We start from the raw sequence: 17,389 nt of genomic DNA on the forward strand, positions 1-17,389 counted from the left end.
TATAATAATTCATTATTGTTATATATGTTATATAAATATTATAATTATCACTCTTTCACCATATTGATACTGTACTCTTGGTTAAAAATTAAAACGATAATGATTTATTTATTATAAGAATTTATTAATTATTACATATAATTATTTAAAATTATTTCTCTTTCACTATCACTACAACTTTCACGGTTGCTTATTTGCATTTAATTAATCACTAAAATATTTCTTATTCCGTTTTACATCATGACATTTCTTGATTTTAAAATTGCTTAGATTATGAAATATTTTTGTTTATGTTCAAATTTAAGTCGAGAGTCTTGCAGCCAACATTTTCTTGCATTTTTCATCTACATCCTTTCATGCATCATCGCTATTTGCATTCAAAACATTTGAAAATTTAAAATCTATAATAATTTCTCATTAAACACGTAATTAATTGTCGTTTGACTTTTGGGGTTAATTATAATAACGTGAATTGCCGTATTTGAGTTTGCTGGGGCTGTTATTTTGAGAATCAGGATGAGATGCTGCTCAGAAAGCGATCAGGGCCGCTGATGGATGTCAAGCTCTGGGTTATGGATCAGTTATTAGAGGGAATTTGGAGGTGATTTCCCAGGATGCTTTGCTCAGTTGGTTTTCCAATCTTCATCATCTGTGGAGAGCGGCAGCAGAACGGCTCAGTCTCGAACACTTCTCCTGCGTACAAAAAAAGCCTCCTTTCATTATTTTTGCTTCAAACTTGACTTAAATGTCTCCCTGTTGTATTGAATTGTTTGATGAATTGAATGTTTTATAATATTTATATCATGTTTATATCATATGTGACCCTGCAGCACAGAAGCAGTCATAAGCAGCAGCTATATTTGTAGCAATAGCCAACAATACATTGTATGAGTCAAAATCATCGATTTTTCTTTTTGCCAAAAATCATTAGGATATTAAGATCACGATCCATGAAGATATTTAGTAAATTTCCTACCGTAAATATATCAAAACTTCATTTTTGATTAGTAATATGCATTGCTAAGAACTTCATTTGAACAACTTTAAAGGTGATTTTCTCAATATTTCGATTTTTTTGCTTTTCTCACATCTTCTCATCTCTTCTCGTTTTCCAAAGTTTCCTTTAGTTTATCATCTTGTCTCTTTTTGTATCTTTTCTTCTCGTATCCTATCATATCTGCTCGTATCTTCTCTTTTATTCTCCTTCAGCTCTAGTTTTTCTCATCTCATATCTTGTATTTTCTTTCTCGTATCTTCTCTTCTCTTTCATCTCATCTTGTCTTGTTTCTTCATTTCTCACATCAAATATCTTCACCTCTCATCTCTTCACTTCTCACATCTTCTCGTCTCTTATCTTAGTCTCGTCTCAGAATAGAGCATGCTTATTATAAGTTGGTAAAGTTTTTATAGATGTTTGGGGGATAAATGAGGTTTTATGTACAGTTAATGAACATGGTGATTTGTTGAGCGCATAAAAAAAAAGAAAAAAAAAAAAGACGATTGGATTGTTATAATTTTTTATGGTTTAATTATGTGGTTTGTATTTTTGAAAGTGTTTCTCTGTGATTCAAAATACTTTCAAATTTTCACATCTTCTCATCTCATCTCTTCTAATTTTGTCTCATTACTTCACTTTTCACATCTTCTTTGTTTCTCTTCTCTTCTCTTCATGTGAAGGGAAGGTTTATAAATGGCGTGTTTCTAGTTTTAGCGCCGATGGAGCCGTAAATGTCAGAACATCTGAGCACCTCGTTCCCAAACAGAGGACACTGTAAAATATGAACTTTTTCCTTTGGTCTCTTTCGCAGAGGACATTTCTGAGACCTCCTCTCACATGAATGCGCTCCATCTGTTCGTCTCGTCTATTTTCGCTGCTGTTATTTTTCAGAGAGCAGTTCTGTTATCCGCCGTATTCCCCCGGCAGCCTGTGACCCTCGCTAACGATTGTCTTTTTAATTGCCTGTGTCAGTGAATCTCTCAAAAACTGTCCAGAAACGTCCGGGTCACATTCCTCCGGTCAAATTCTCATTACTGCAATACAAAAAAAAAAAAATATATATATATATATATATATATATATATACTGTATATATTATTTATTATATATATATATATATATTATTTAAATAGCATATTTCAAATGCATACTTTATAGTTTTTTACTGCATTTAATTTTCACTGATTCATTGTTACATTTCTCAGATTTTAATACTTGAATAGGCTTAAATTAAATAAAAACTTTCATTCTTATATATTCTTAAAATAACTAAAACTTGACTAAAAATTAATAAAAACCATATAGACAAAAAACAAAAGCTACTAAAACGTAAACAAAATTACTAAAACTCTAACTATAAAATTAAATTGAAAATGGAAAAATATAAAAATAAAAACTGATACAAAATATTTATAAAAAGCTGATGCATATATATAAAATTAGTATGTAGTAAAATATGCTTAATTTTCATTATGCAAAAACAAATTTATTATTTTATCTTATTATATAAAACTACAAAGTAAAAATGATTATATAAAATTATATTTTATATAAGTAAGATTATATTTGATTTATTACATTTGTATGTGTTTAATTAATTAATTAATTAATTGTGTGTGTGAGTGTGAGTGTGTGTGTGTGTAATAACATGGGTACTACTACGTAAACATGGTTTATGAGGACACTTCCTGTGTGTGCACTAATAAATCATTCATAATATGACCAGGAGCGTGATGCATTAGCAAGTAAATAGAGTCATTTTTGTTTTTAACAGACCTGAAGCTTCAGTTTTGTCCTTATAAACCAAATGAACATGAAGCTGCACATTTAAGCATCTCCAGAGGTTTGCGTTTACAAATGCAATTAAACTGCAGCGATATAAATGATGAATAAAAAAAAATGAATGCAAAACGTTGTCATTAGTGAATGATTCCCAAACAATAACTGAAATGAATTAGAATTTCTGAAGCACTTAAGGGAACATCTTAGAGGCCATTTATGTAAATCACTTTAATTGTCTTTCCTTCTTTCGGCTGCTGTTTGGGAATTTATTGCAAAATATAATGCAATATATTAAATAATGCATTTACATATATGGGAAGCTAATGCTTGTTTTTTCTCCAGTATTCTGCATTATCTATCTATACATGGATATATATATATATATATATATATATATATATATATATATATATATATATATTCCTCATAACTGAATGTGATTAAATATACAAACAGTACCATATTTTATCACATATTGAATATAAACTTACATACATTGCAATATATAAGTATATTGTCATATATTTTTCAAAATATGAAAATCATCAAAATTCAATATATTATCACAATATATTATGCAGTGTATTTTCAATATACATAAATAATTTAGTTTATTGATTGCTAATTTATCATTTAAAAACATATTTGTAAATATATAATGTATAAAATATATCAGTCAAGGTTTTTGTTTTGTACCACCATATATATATGGTACAAATAAATACATTTCAATAAATTTTATTTATTGGAGAACAGCAACTTTCATATTTAAAAAATATATGATTTTTTTTAAATATGAAAGCTGCTGTTCTCCAATAAATAAAGTAAATATTAACTGAAATATATATATATATATATATATATATATATATATATTATTATTATTATTATTATTATTACAATTATTATTATTTATTTTTCCAGCTAGTTGCCAAATCAAGAATTCTCAATTTTATTTAGTTTAATTTGTACTAAAATAACTACAACTAAAAATAAAATAAAATGAATAAAAGCTATATACACATTAAATGTAAAAACAAAAATTCTAAGTATTAATAAAAACGATACTTATAATAAAATAACTTTTTATTTTGTGAATTTAAAAATACATTGAAATATACAATATTATTGATATTTTTTAATTCAGCATCATCAAATTATGCAATATTTGGCCTTTGTTTTAAGTTGCAGGGCTGTGTTGTTATATTACGGCATGTTGTAATGGCCTATTCATCTTTACATTTTCATTAAAAAAAGTTTGTACGCATGCGCTCACACCGAAAATTTCCACATGAGCATCTGCCTTTACATGAAAGCAGCTGCAGTTCTCTAATAACAGCAGAAGAAGAGCTGTGTGTTTTAGGTTTCTGATAGTGGAGGTCTTGATTCGTTTGCTCTGGTTTTCTGCCGGTCTGAGTTCGGTCAGCGGCCCGTTCTCCGCAGAGATGAATTGTTGGGCTGATGAAGCTCGGCACACGCCGCTGTCTCTGAGAGAGCAGAGGAAGAGATTCATTACTCCTCTGACTTCCCCACTGGCTCTCATTATTTCCTCATCTTCATCTGCAGGAGAAAGAGTCTGAGCCAGACCCGCATCCATCAGCTCCCGATCGAAGGGGTCGCTCGCTGCGAATCGGGGCAGAAATTAAAGGGATAGTTCACCAAAAATAAAAATGTGCTGTTAATTTACTCAGCCTCAGGTCGTCCCAGATGTAGAGATTTCAGTCGAACAGTAAAGAAGCTTTTAGCTGAAACCGTGGCGCTTGGTGATTCATAAAATGCAAATCAGCGGCTGTCCGTCACAAAAAAAACAAAAAACATATCAGAGACACAAAATGAATCCCCGTGGCTCCTGACGATATATCAAGGTCTTATGAAGCGAAATGATAGGTCTGTGCAAAAAACTGAACATTATTTACAACATTATTACCTGTAATCCAGAGCCTCAGGCGACGGGATAATCCGATTCTTTTCTGCGAACTGGTTCTTTCAGACGGTTCGGTTCAAACTGATTCAGATAACAGGCCCACTAGTTCATTTACGTAATCACACAATGATGTAAAGTATATGTATTATAACATATTAATATTAACTCTTTCCCCGCCAAGCACAGAATATTCTGTTATTCATGAGACAACGTCTCCTGACCAGACTAAACCCGCAGTTCAAAAGATTATATTTCTTTTTAATTTTGTTACAATTTCTAACAATAGTAGTATTATGTAGTTAGGTATTTTTTTATATTTTAGTTATTTTTTTTTTTTTTTTTTTTTTAGTTTTATTGTATTTTAATCGAGGTCTTCACTGGGGATATATCTCTGGGGGTCATCTGGGTGTGCTGGTCTCCGCTGACGATCAGGGCTGTAGACATCATCTCTTGGTGCTGATCCACCATCTGACCGGATACGGACTGAGAAACAGAATAGGAAAGAAACTGTGACAAACAGTAATTATGTTGCTTGAATTATGTTACTTGATTCACAGATGAATATAAAGCTCAAAAGAACAGCATTTATTTGAAATAGCAATATTTTGTAACATTATAAATGTCTTTACTGTCACTTTTAATCAATATGATACGCCCTTGATGAATAAAAGTATTCATTTCTTTTAAAAAATGGCCCAAATATTTTATATAATTAGAGCATTTTTATTTTCTATTTCTTCGTCAGGTATGTCAGCAGTTTGTGATTGATGACTGTGCTTACTGAGTTCATTCCCATCCGTGATTTATAAACTGATCGTGTTTAATGCAGATGAACTGCATTCTGTGACCCAGAAGAGAATAAAACCGTCTCTATTCTTCCTCCTCCTCCTCCTCCTCCTCCTCCTCTCAGGTGAAGCGTCTGCTGAATTATTCACCACATGTTTTGCTCTCGTTGAATCTCATGCCGAGCAGCAGATGCCCTTCTGAAACAAACACACACACACACACAGACACGTGACACACACCGCCGTACCTGCGTTACTCTCCGGAGAGACGATTGCGATCAGAAACGAGTGATAACAGCAGAACGGCGCTCAAATATCCGCCCTGAGACTCATGAAAGCCAAAGAGTTAATGAGAGTTTTCATGGCTTTTTTATAGTGAGACTTTGTAATGCTGCTTTATTTTGTTATTTTAGTGCCATTAATATGCTATTATAAAAGCTATAATAGTGTCTCTATGATACTAAAATAAATACAATATAGTTTTGTAACTTAAAAATGTTTATTCGTATTTTGAGTTTTTATTTTTTATATTTTCCATTTTAATTTTAGTTAAATTCTATGAGAAAATGACCAGTATCTTTTTATTTTACACATCTTTTCCTTATAGTGTATTGATATATTATACAAATTAACCATGATTTTTGTAAATAAAACAAGAGTTATTTATAATGATTATAGAAACAATAGTTAAAAAAAAATAAACTAATTAATTAAAAAAATAAATAAGAAAATAAATAAGAAAAGCAGTTCAGCTTAGTTTTTTTTTTTTCCAAATTGTAATAACATCTAACTTCATCATACATATACATGATTTTTGCCTATGTATTTTATCTATTACTTTATTTTAGTTAAAGTTTTAGTAATTTTATTGTGAGTTTTTGAGATTTTGTTTGTTTATTTATTAATTTATTTTAAATATGCCTATATATTTTTTATTCATTTTTATTTCAAGTTCAAGTTCACATTTATTTATAAAGCAAATTTAAAACAACAAGCGTTGTACCAAAATGCTGTACAATTTCATAATTTTATTTGACAAATGACAAATGTTTCCTTGGAGTGTAAGTTTTTATATATATATATATATTATTTCAGTTAAAATCAATTTTGTTTCAAGTAATGATTTGCCAAGTATTTTTTAATTGTTTTAATGATTTCTTGTTTCTAACAATTCCAACTACGGCTCAGTTAAGAAAATGCAGCAGTCATTAATATTCTTACCAGCCGTTAAACTGTATGCAGTATTTTTCATCAGATACAGCCCTGTCCCTATGAGAACATAATGATTTGGCTGTTGTTTTCTGGTGTGTTTGTGCCAAACGGCACAGGTCTTCATGTCACTCGCAGTATCACATGCGAGACGGGCCAGAGACTGCTGAAAAACAATCAGACACACTGTGATTTACTTCCATATTCATGATTCACTGCTTTAATGTGAGGAATATTACACACATGTGTCTCCTAATGGTGATTTGGAGAAAAATAACTAGATGTCTTAGATCAGTGGTTCTCAGTACAGTCTGCAGGGTGACTTTAAAGTATTTAAATTAAATTATTCTTAATATATTAAAATACTCTAACTCTAAATTAAAATGCTTTTTTATTTAAATAAATGTATTTTTTCCCTCTCCTTTTATTGAAAAACACAGTTTTTTAAAGTTATGGAATCAGAAAATTAATAATGGTTAAATAATTTAATATATATGTTGAAAACGGTTCATATTTTTTGTGGAAACTGTGATATATTTTAATTTTTAGGATTCACAGATGAATAGAAAGCATTTAGAACAGCATTTATTTGAAATATAAATATTTTGTAACATTATAAATCCCCATCTATTTTATGCTATCTTGTTTAACTAAAACCATTACAAAACATTTGAGCTAGTCACTTTAAATAAAATAAACTTTAACTTTATATATATATATATATATATATATATATATATATATATATATGTGTGTATAAAAACAAACAAAACACAACAAAATTACATAAGCAAATATTAATAAAAACTATGATAGAAAAATACCACCAATTCAAATGTTAAATTACAATATGATTATAATGTTAATATGTTATGTTAATATGTTTATATTTATAATTAATATAACATTATTATAATAAATACAATTAATTTAAATAATATATTTGAATTAAATTAATTTAATTTATATTAATGAATTAAAATAATATAATTCAAGTGATTATTTTATTTTATTTTATTTTATTTTATTTTATTTTATTTTATTTTATTTTATTTTATTTATTTTATTTTATTTTATTTTATTTTATTTTATTTTATTTTATTTTATTTTATTTTATTTATTATTTTATTTTATTTTATTTTATTTTATTTTATTTTATTTTATTTTATTTTATTTTATTTTATTTTATTTTATTTTATTTTATTTTATTTATTATTTGACAGTGATAATGTTGGCAGGGCAAGTAAAAATCTCCAACGAGGCCATCAGGAATATGAGTATGTATATCTTTTAAAGTAAAAATATATATAATGTCTTTTGCTGCATGTGATCTTTAATGTGTTGCTGTTTCTCAGTACAGTCATGCTTTTGTCATCAGTCTCAGATATGAGATGTTTATTGATTTCATCTATTTACAAGAATTGCTCTTAAATGAAGTACAGTAGATTGACATTCATAAATAATAGAAAGCTTTTGATTTTGGATGTGGTTTCCTTATACTTTTATGAAGTACAGTTGACAATTATTTCACAGCAGTGTGTTATAAAAGCATTAAAGTGCTGTGGTTTGTGATGGAAAGTGTGCATCGATTGGCTTTGCCGGATGCATCATTGCAGACGATGAAATTCGCTCTGTGTTCCACGCTTTAATGCATCGCATTCTATGTGGATTCGTTTCTCGGCAATCTGAAAATCTGGGGCCAGTTGTTCAAAAGTATTCTGATCGGATTTTGGCCATCGGATTGGATCAAATCTTGAAAATGGGTTGTTCAAAAGAAAAAAAAATGGATTCTGAATTCAGATTACATCACAAAACCCAATCTTGGTTTTGCTCTGGATTAAATCCTCGGTTTGTGTTGTTCAAAACGTTTTAGTAAGATTGGGATACTTTTGAGCCAAAAAAACGGGATTATTAAAATGGGAAAATTTAATAAAACTTGTCAAAAAATACAACATTTGTAACATGTAATATATCCCCAAACAGCTGTCAATATCAAACATAAATATTATATTTAATTTAAAGTTTTTTTTGTTTTTTTTATCACTAAACTAAACTACATTGGCACAATCATCAGAGATGGAGCAGTCAGAACTAGTTATTTGTGTAAATGTAATGCAAAACATTGACATCCCTCCCATCATCATGTCCCTTTAGGGGCTCCGTAGGGCTAGTAATCCAGATTTGAAAATCTGAAAAAGTGTGTATCTGGATCAGGGTGATCCAATCCAAGTTTGCTTTGAAAAACCGGCACAAAAGTAAGATGGGTTACTTGATCCTGGATAGCAAATCCAGATTAAACTTTTTGAACAAATGGCCCCTGAGCGTTGGGCGAAACAGATGCTTCATTTTCATCAGCTGGTCCTGATGTGCGATCTTCGCAGCTCAGCCGAGGGCAGAAGGTCATTTCTTTCCTCCGTGCTCGTCTCGGTGTGGATACAGGTCTGACCGCAGGCTGTTTTCAGATGTACGAGGTGATAAGTTATTGGTTTAGTAGCAGGTAACAGCCTTTGCAGCCTAAAACCATCTGAGTCTGATCTATGATTTCATCAGACAGCCGCCGGATCTTCCATTTCCGCAGACATCTCTGTTACTGCTGCTCATATAGGTGATTTTAAAGGGACAGTTCACCCAAAAATGAACATTTGCTGTTAATTTATTCACTCTCAGATGACTCTTTTTTCTGCAGAAGAACAATAAAGAAGATTTTTAGCCGAAACTGTGCTCCTTGTGATTCATATAAGGCAAGTCAATGGGTGCCGGCACTTGAGAGTCAAAAAAAGCATATCAGGCAACACAAAATTAATGCCCATGGCTCCTGATGATATATTGAGGTCTTATGAAGTGAAACGATTGGTCTGTGCAAGAAATTGAATATTATTTACAACATTATTATCTGTAATCCAGAGCCTCACACTGCAAAAAAATGATTTTCTTCCTTAATATTTTTGTCTTGTTTTCAATATTTCAATAAATATCTACAAATTCTGGAATTAAGATGCATCTACTTGACAAGTAAAATGATTTAAGATTATTTATTTATTATTTTATTTTTTCATGAACTGGTTCTTTTGGACAGTTTGTTTCAAAGAACTGCTTTAGTTCAACATGTAATTATATTACTGAGTAATATTAATTAATTACATGCACTTACTATATGGTTAGGGATAGGATTAGGGTTTGGCTTAGGGTTACTTGCATGTAATTATGCATAATCTATCGTTATTATAAACAGTAAGTACATGTAACGTGTAGCAATAACACCTTAAAATAAAGTCTTACCCAATTCAATTTGTTTATGCAATGATGTAATGTATATGCAATTACATTATTAAAGCATCCAATAATATGAAATGTGAATTTCTTGCATGTTTAAAGCATACAAAGTGAATAAACTAGTCTTCATCAGCTCACCTTTATACATAAACAAAGAGAAATCCATAACCTGAGGCAAACGGTCCAGAGTGATGCTGTTTCTAAAAAACATCATCCTTTTGAACCGGTTCGTTTTGGTAAACTAGATGCGTCTAAAATAATCTAAGAATTGTATTTCACCGTTTGCCTGTGGCTCTGGATTAATAATGTGTAAATAATCTGTAATAATGTTGTAAATAGTGTTCAGTTTCTTGCACAGACCGATTGATTCGCTTCATAAGAACTCAATATGTCATTAGGAGCCACAGGTATTAATTTTGTATTCCTTATATGCTTTTTTGTCTCTCAAAGTGACGGTAGCCATTGACTTGCATTATATGAATCACCAAGGAGCACGGTTTCAGCTGAAAACCTGTTCAGCTGAATTTACTGTTCGACTGAAGAAAAAAGTAATCTACATTTTGGATGGCCTGAGTGTGAGTAAATTAATGGCAAAGTTGCATTTTTGGGTGAACTATCTCTTTATGTTAATAAGTGTTTCTTCAGTGTTTTCTGTCGATGTGCATCTTTTGTAGTGTGTAGTTTGTTATTTATTCATAAATGTGAAGTGGGCGCTGCGAGCAAACAGGGATAAATATGTAAATGTGTGCTCTGGGTTAAGATTATCATGAATTTCAAACAAAGATCTGCCCGCTTCCATCAACCTTTCGCTTTAACATGGCCATTTCGATGCCGTGCAATTACTGCGATGCTTGACTGATTTATGTAGTTTGGGGTCAGATTGATTTTTATCACCAAGGCTGCATTTATTTAATAGAAGGAAACAACATACATTTCTAGTTTCCTACATTATTTATTCTTCAGACATTCTTCTTTAGAGTAAATACCAGCTGCATGCAAAGTGACTCAAATTTGTTTTTTGACCACTGAAAATGGGAAACTGCATTGAGATCCCAATTTCTCTGGAAATGAGCCACTTAGGGACATTTTGTAGTTTTAACATTGTATTTCTTCAGACATTCCTCTTTAAAATAACTAAGTATCAGCTGTATGCAAAATGACCCACATTTGGTTTTTGACCATTGAAGATGTGTACTGAACAATTTCCCTACAGACACATATCTCTGGAACTGAACTATACAGGGGCGCAAAAATGAAGAAACCAAAAGAAAAGTGTGTTAAGAACAAAATTTCTTAAATTACAGGCATGCAAACTTTAGAGAAATTATCTTTTGCCACTCAGAATGGTATATCTTTAATAGACAAAATGATCAGCTATATGCAAAGTGACTCACAATTTGATTTTCAACTGTTGAAAATAGGAAAAATGCAACAATTTGCACATGAAGCCGCATTGAGATCCCCATATCTCTGGAAATGAATCATACAGGGCCTTAAACATGAAGATAACAAAATAAAAGTTTGTTAGGAGTCAGAATATAAAAGGACATTAAGATATCTTTAATACTTTTTGAGTTACAGACATGCAAACTTTGAAGAAAAAAAACTTGGAAAGTGCATTTTCCCATTTCCCATCATTTGCATAAAAAGCAGCAAGGATTGCTAAAGTCAACAGACTTATTAATATACTTATCAGTCTCTGTGTAAACATAAAAAGTGCTGCTGTTGAGTTTCTAAAGTCAATTCATTGTCATTTAACCCCCCCTTGAAAAAAAATAGTGGATTACTGACTAAATATTCCTCTATTGCATTGTATATTTTGGCTTGCATTTCTTTCACCAGAAAAAAAATGAAAAGATAATAAAGAATCAAAATTGTACCAGTAAAAAATTCTTAAATTTGATTGGTTGCCTGGGAATTTCTGTACAGTGGGTCATTTAGTGTCACAACATTCACAGCAGTGAGTTTTCCTACCAGTTGTCTTTAGAAAATATGATAATTGCACCTCTGCATGTCTCATTAATAGTTCAATCTCTATTCATTTTCTCTAAGGGGAAATGTAATCACTGATCTTTCCCCTCAAAGTGACTATTTTTACACAGAAAACCCCACGCGAATGTCACTCATGTGGCGTGTAATTCAGTCCGGACACTGATTAGTGTTGCCCGGTCGGGTGGATTTCACTGCAGCGCTGTGATGGGCCTGAAGGCTGTTTTTTTTCTGTAATGATGGCTATAGATTACAGCAGGAGATCACAGTGCATTTGATTAAACCCACAGTCTGAGCCATCACTGTTGTGAAGCGTCTGACAGAGAAGCGCGGCTCGATTCTGACCCTCCATATGCTTATTAAAGTCACGCTGCTTGATGCGCATTATTCTGAGAGGCTTTTAGCTTTAGCATAGATTAAACTCAATAAGGACTGATCCTGATGCCTTGGTTGTGGCTTTTATTTCCTTGCCAACATTATCACTGAACACATCTAAAAAAAATTATAAAAGGCCGTTTAAAAAAACAAAAACATTTTAGTGCAGAAATATTTTAATCAGTGCTCTTTTAGTATCATTAAGAGACAATAGTTGTTATAGTATCTCAATGTATTATGGTATTTTACAGTAATGTAGACAATTGTTTTATAGTAATATTCTGAAATAGTTTTTATTTCATTTTTAATTTTGTATTTTTGTTGTAATTTTTATGAATATTTTTTTATTATTATTTTGTATTCATTTTTATTTCAGTTTTAGTTTAGTTATTGTATCATGCCAAGTTGAACCAAATCAAAATGAGAAAAGCTGCTTTGGCAACTAGTAGAAAATAAGTTTTATAGATTTATAGTATCTTTCAAAAGTCTCTATGCCTGTAACTTTTTTTCTTTTGGTGTCCTCATTTTTAGGGATCAATTTCAGTGATATTGGGATCTCATCTGCTTCTTGTGCAAATTGTTGCATTCTTCCCATTTTCAGTTATCAACAATAATTTAAAATAAACGAAATAAGATCAAATAAAATAAAATAAATTTGAGTCACTTTACGTAGAGCTGATGCTTTTTTTCTTTTAAAGAGAAACAAATTATTTTGTATTTTTTTTCCTTCTAGCAAAACAAAACATTATCATTTGAATGCCAAAAAAAAAAAAATATATATATATATATATATATATATATATTATTATTTTTTTTTGTATGCATGCCCATAACTCAAGAAGTATTAAAGATATCTCAATATTCTTTTAATATAAATTGCCCAAATTTCAGTGGTCAAAAAAACTAATCTGGGTTATTTTGCATTCTTTAATATATTTTCTATTACTTTTCTGAGTCCAAAAAATAAAATAATATATATAAAAAAGTTTGCATGCCCGTAACTCCAAGAAAATTGGTTCTTAACAAACATTTGTTGTGATATCTTCATTCTATGTGTTTCATTTCCAGAGATATTGGCATCTCAGTGTGACTCTATATGTAAATTGTAGCTTTTTTCCCATTTTCAGTGGTCAAAAACCAAATGTGGGTCACTTTGCATACAGATACTTTTTTTTCTTTTAAAAAGGAATGTCTTCAGAACAAATGATGTTGAAACTATTTTCTATTTATCAAAACATTTGCATAGAACATACCTGTGTGAGTGCCAAAAATATATTTTTCCAAAGTTTGTGTGCCTGTAACTTAAGACATATTAAATATATCTCAGTTTCCTTTTAGATTCTGGTTCTTAACAAACATTTATTTTGTTATGTTCATTTTTAAGGCCCTGTATAATTAATTTTCTAGAGATATGGGGATCCCAATGCGGCTCCGTCGCCAAATTGTTGCAGTTTTTCCCATTTTCAGTGGTCAAAACCAAATGTGGATCACTTTACATGCAGCTTATTCTTTTTCCTTTTAAAGAAAAGTGTTTGGGGATCAAATAATGTTGAAATTAGATATGCATCTTGTTTCCTTCTATTAAAACAACTGCATGGAACATAACACATTGAGTGTTAAAAATATTATTTACCCCAAGTTTGCATGCTTGTAACTCAGGAAGTACTGCAGATATCTCAATATATGTTTAGATTTAGCTTTTTAACAAACTTTTCTTTTGTTGTCATCATTTTCAAGGCCCTGTATGATTCATTTCCAGCCATACGAGGATCTCAATGTGGCTAAAATTGCACAAATTTCAATGGTCAAAAACCAAATGTGGTTCACTTTGCATACCTTGATACTTTGTTCTTTCTGAGTGCCAAAAATATTATTTATCCCAAGTTTGCATGCTTGTAACTCTGGAAATACTGCAGATAGATCTATATGCAATTGCATAATCACTCAGGCCAGTCCCAAATGAAGCGAAGATGGTAGATGAGCTCTGAATTGGTGGCGCAGCGGTGTAATGAATCAGTGTATTTATTTAGAGCAATCTTCTCCGCCAGAATGGCCCGACTCAATCGCTTCGTCGTGTGCGCCTAGCCGTCTTCGTAAAGGTAATTGCTCCAACCCGTGCTGTGATAAAGGATCCTGGATGAAGTATTGACCGCCTCTGGATTTTGATTAAAGGCCTGCAGGGCAGAACATGTCTTAATGAAAGTGAGGAATCAGCATTCAAGGTGGCAGCGTCCACTCGCTGATTACGTTTGGATCTCGAGCGAGAGGAGACGCTAAATTAAAGTGTCTTCACCGATAAACATGTGCTGAATTTCTTAATGGTGTAAGTAGAGGATGTTATTAATGTCGTTTTGGCCTGGAGAAGGTCAGCACTAATCAGTTTTGATTCAGATCCAGAATCTCTACGTTCACCGGTCAAACATTAGACTTCATGATGAATTTATCGCATTTAACACCGCCGGTCTCGCCCGGTTATGCAAATGTGTCTGTCTTTAAAGTACTATTAGCAGGATGTGAGAATTAGCAAGAGAAATGACATCAGATTCACAATAAGTGCCACTTGGAAGAGCTTAAGGCGTCACGCGTGAGAAAGCAGTAAATCTGTCCAATTCATCGCTTTGTCAAACGCAGGTTAATCGCCCATCAGATGTGCCACAGGAAAGAAGAATCATGCGTAAAATCTCTTTAATATCTCAATTGTTTCTCCTTGACAGATATGGAGTAAATGGAGAGCAAACGTTTCTGATCTCTTGTAGCTCTAGAGTCTCATTGTATGACTATCGACTCATTTGTGTCTTTTTTTTTCTTCTTCTAGAGGGTTTAAGAGAATCATTAATTCTTGAAATTGCGTCTCAAAATCTCCTGAGAATATTTATTTAAATGCTCATACATTCTCATTAAATGATCTCAGCTGCTCTACATTTATTGTTTTGTTTTTTTTTACACTCTAATATAAATAGTACACACACACAGTAAAGCAAATCAAACAGTTTATTGGAGTGTTTCGTGAGACGAATACTATTTATACTTCAAAATTTCACATAATCTTGACATAACCAAACCAGCTCTCTGTCAATTTCACTTAATGTATTGCGTTACTTGCCATTTCTTTGAAATTATTTGTGAAATTTATTAGCAATTTCTGAGTAAAAAATACTGTTTAATTAACAAAATGAATAAAAATGTAAATAATAATAATATTTTTTGGAGTACATTTTATAAAAAATAAAAAAAGACAAGAAAAACAAAATCAGCCTTTCTACTTCAAATGATCACATTTAATTTAATGTGTTACCTGCTATTTCTTTGTATTTTTTTTTTTTTTTTAGTAAAATTTACAAGCAATTTCTGATTGAAAATTTCACATTTAATCAATCAGATGAATACAAAATTAATAAAAACATGCACTGTAAAAAAAATATTTTATGTAAATAAAACTATAAAATTGTTTGAAGTATGTTTTACAAGAAAAAAGTGTTTTAGTATTTTCAGCTTTAAAATAAAAATAAAAATTAAATGTGTTACTTTGTAATTTATTATAGGGCTAATTATTTACATTACTTACATTAATTCAAATTAATTAGCAATTGTTTCGCTGTAAATCCCATGTGTTTGTATATATATATATATATATTAGTGCTGTCAAATGATTAATCGCAATTAATCGCATACAAAATCAAAGTTTTTGTTTACATAATATATGTATGTGTAATTTATTACGTATATATAAATACACACACATGCATGTATATATTTAAGAAAAATATGTTGTTTATATATTAAATATATTTATATATAATATAAAATATAATATAAAATATATATATATATATACATGTAAATATTTTTTTAAAAATATACTGTATGTGTCTGTATTTATATATACATAATAAATAAACACATTACACATACATATATTATATAAACAAAAACTTTTATTTTGATGTGATTAATCGCGATTAATCGTTGACAGCACTAATATATATATATATATATATATATATATATATAGTATATATATACATCTCAGACAAAAATGTCCTTGAAGTCTATTGAACTATGAAACCTCGGAGCAATATCTGTGTCCGGCGGGAATAACTGTGGGCTCAAATGATGCCAGGGCTGATGCTGTAATAAGTGTCCTGCTGGAGGACAGCGGTGGTCCAATGTGAAGGCCAGCAGGTGTGGGTTTGTGTCCCTCGCGTGAGGGATCGTCCTGCCAGGTCATTGATCAGGAACGTCAATCTGTCCTCCAGAGGAAAGTATAAATAGAAAGAAGCTGGCAGCACCTGAAATGATATTCGTTCTCCTCTGGGAAAAGTCGGAGAAGGCATTGAGTGATTTAGTCCATCGCAGTATTTCACTCTCTCTGTTTCTGTCACTGTGACAGCGAGTAAATCTTTATCTTCTGTTGCTACTCAAGCAGATTCACTGAAAAAAAAAAAAAAAAATGTTTGCATCTTTTAAAAGGGTTTTAATGGCAGAAAAGTTACTTGAAATTCAGTCACTGTGTATAAGAAAAGGATTACATGCCGATATACTAGCAATCTTCTTTTATTTTTACAAGTGCAAAAAATAGTGCTCAGTGCATTTAAAACATTTCAGCCATTCAGCAGATTTTATATTTACTTTCTTGTTGTCAATCGACAACTGAGATTTCATATTAATGAACACAGAAGTGTGACAAATAGAGTTACATCATTCAGTTAATGAATGGTTTTCTTGTGAAATAGAGTTATATGGTACTTCTGATTTGTCGTTAGCTTAATATGGAACAGAAATTATTGCAAAACTGAAAGTAAATTGATTAACTTAATACTGTACTCTATAATGTGAAGGTAGCTGGTTCTTTCTTTTTTTTTACATTTTGTTTAATTATATATTCTGTGTATATATCTTGCAATTCTGACTTTTTTCTTAGAATTGCAAGTTAAAATTTTGTAATTCTGAGTTTAAATCTTGCCATTCTGATTATTTTTGTAGAATTACAAGTTGAAATCTCGCTATTCTGAGTTTTTCTTACAATTCTGACTATTTTCATAGAATTAAGCTGAA

General features: G+C 30.9%; 1 protein-coding gene across 1 annotated transcript in view; it reads left to right on the forward strand.

Annotated features, from left to right (window-relative positions):
- The window catches only part of LOC131526565 (MAM domain-containing glycosylphosphatidylinositol anchor protein 2-like), a 184,429-nt gene that overhangs the window by 81,139 nt on the left and 85,901 nt on the right, over positions 1–17,389 (forward strand).

Source organism: Onychostoma macrolepis, chromosome 20 (assembly GCF_012432095.1).
Source record: "Onychostoma macrolepis isolate SWU-2019 chromosome 20, ASM1243209v1, whole genome shotgun sequence".
Classification (NCBI taxonomy): Eukaryota; Metazoa; Chordata; class Actinopteri; order Cypriniformes; family Cyprinidae; genus Onychostoma; species Onychostoma macrolepis.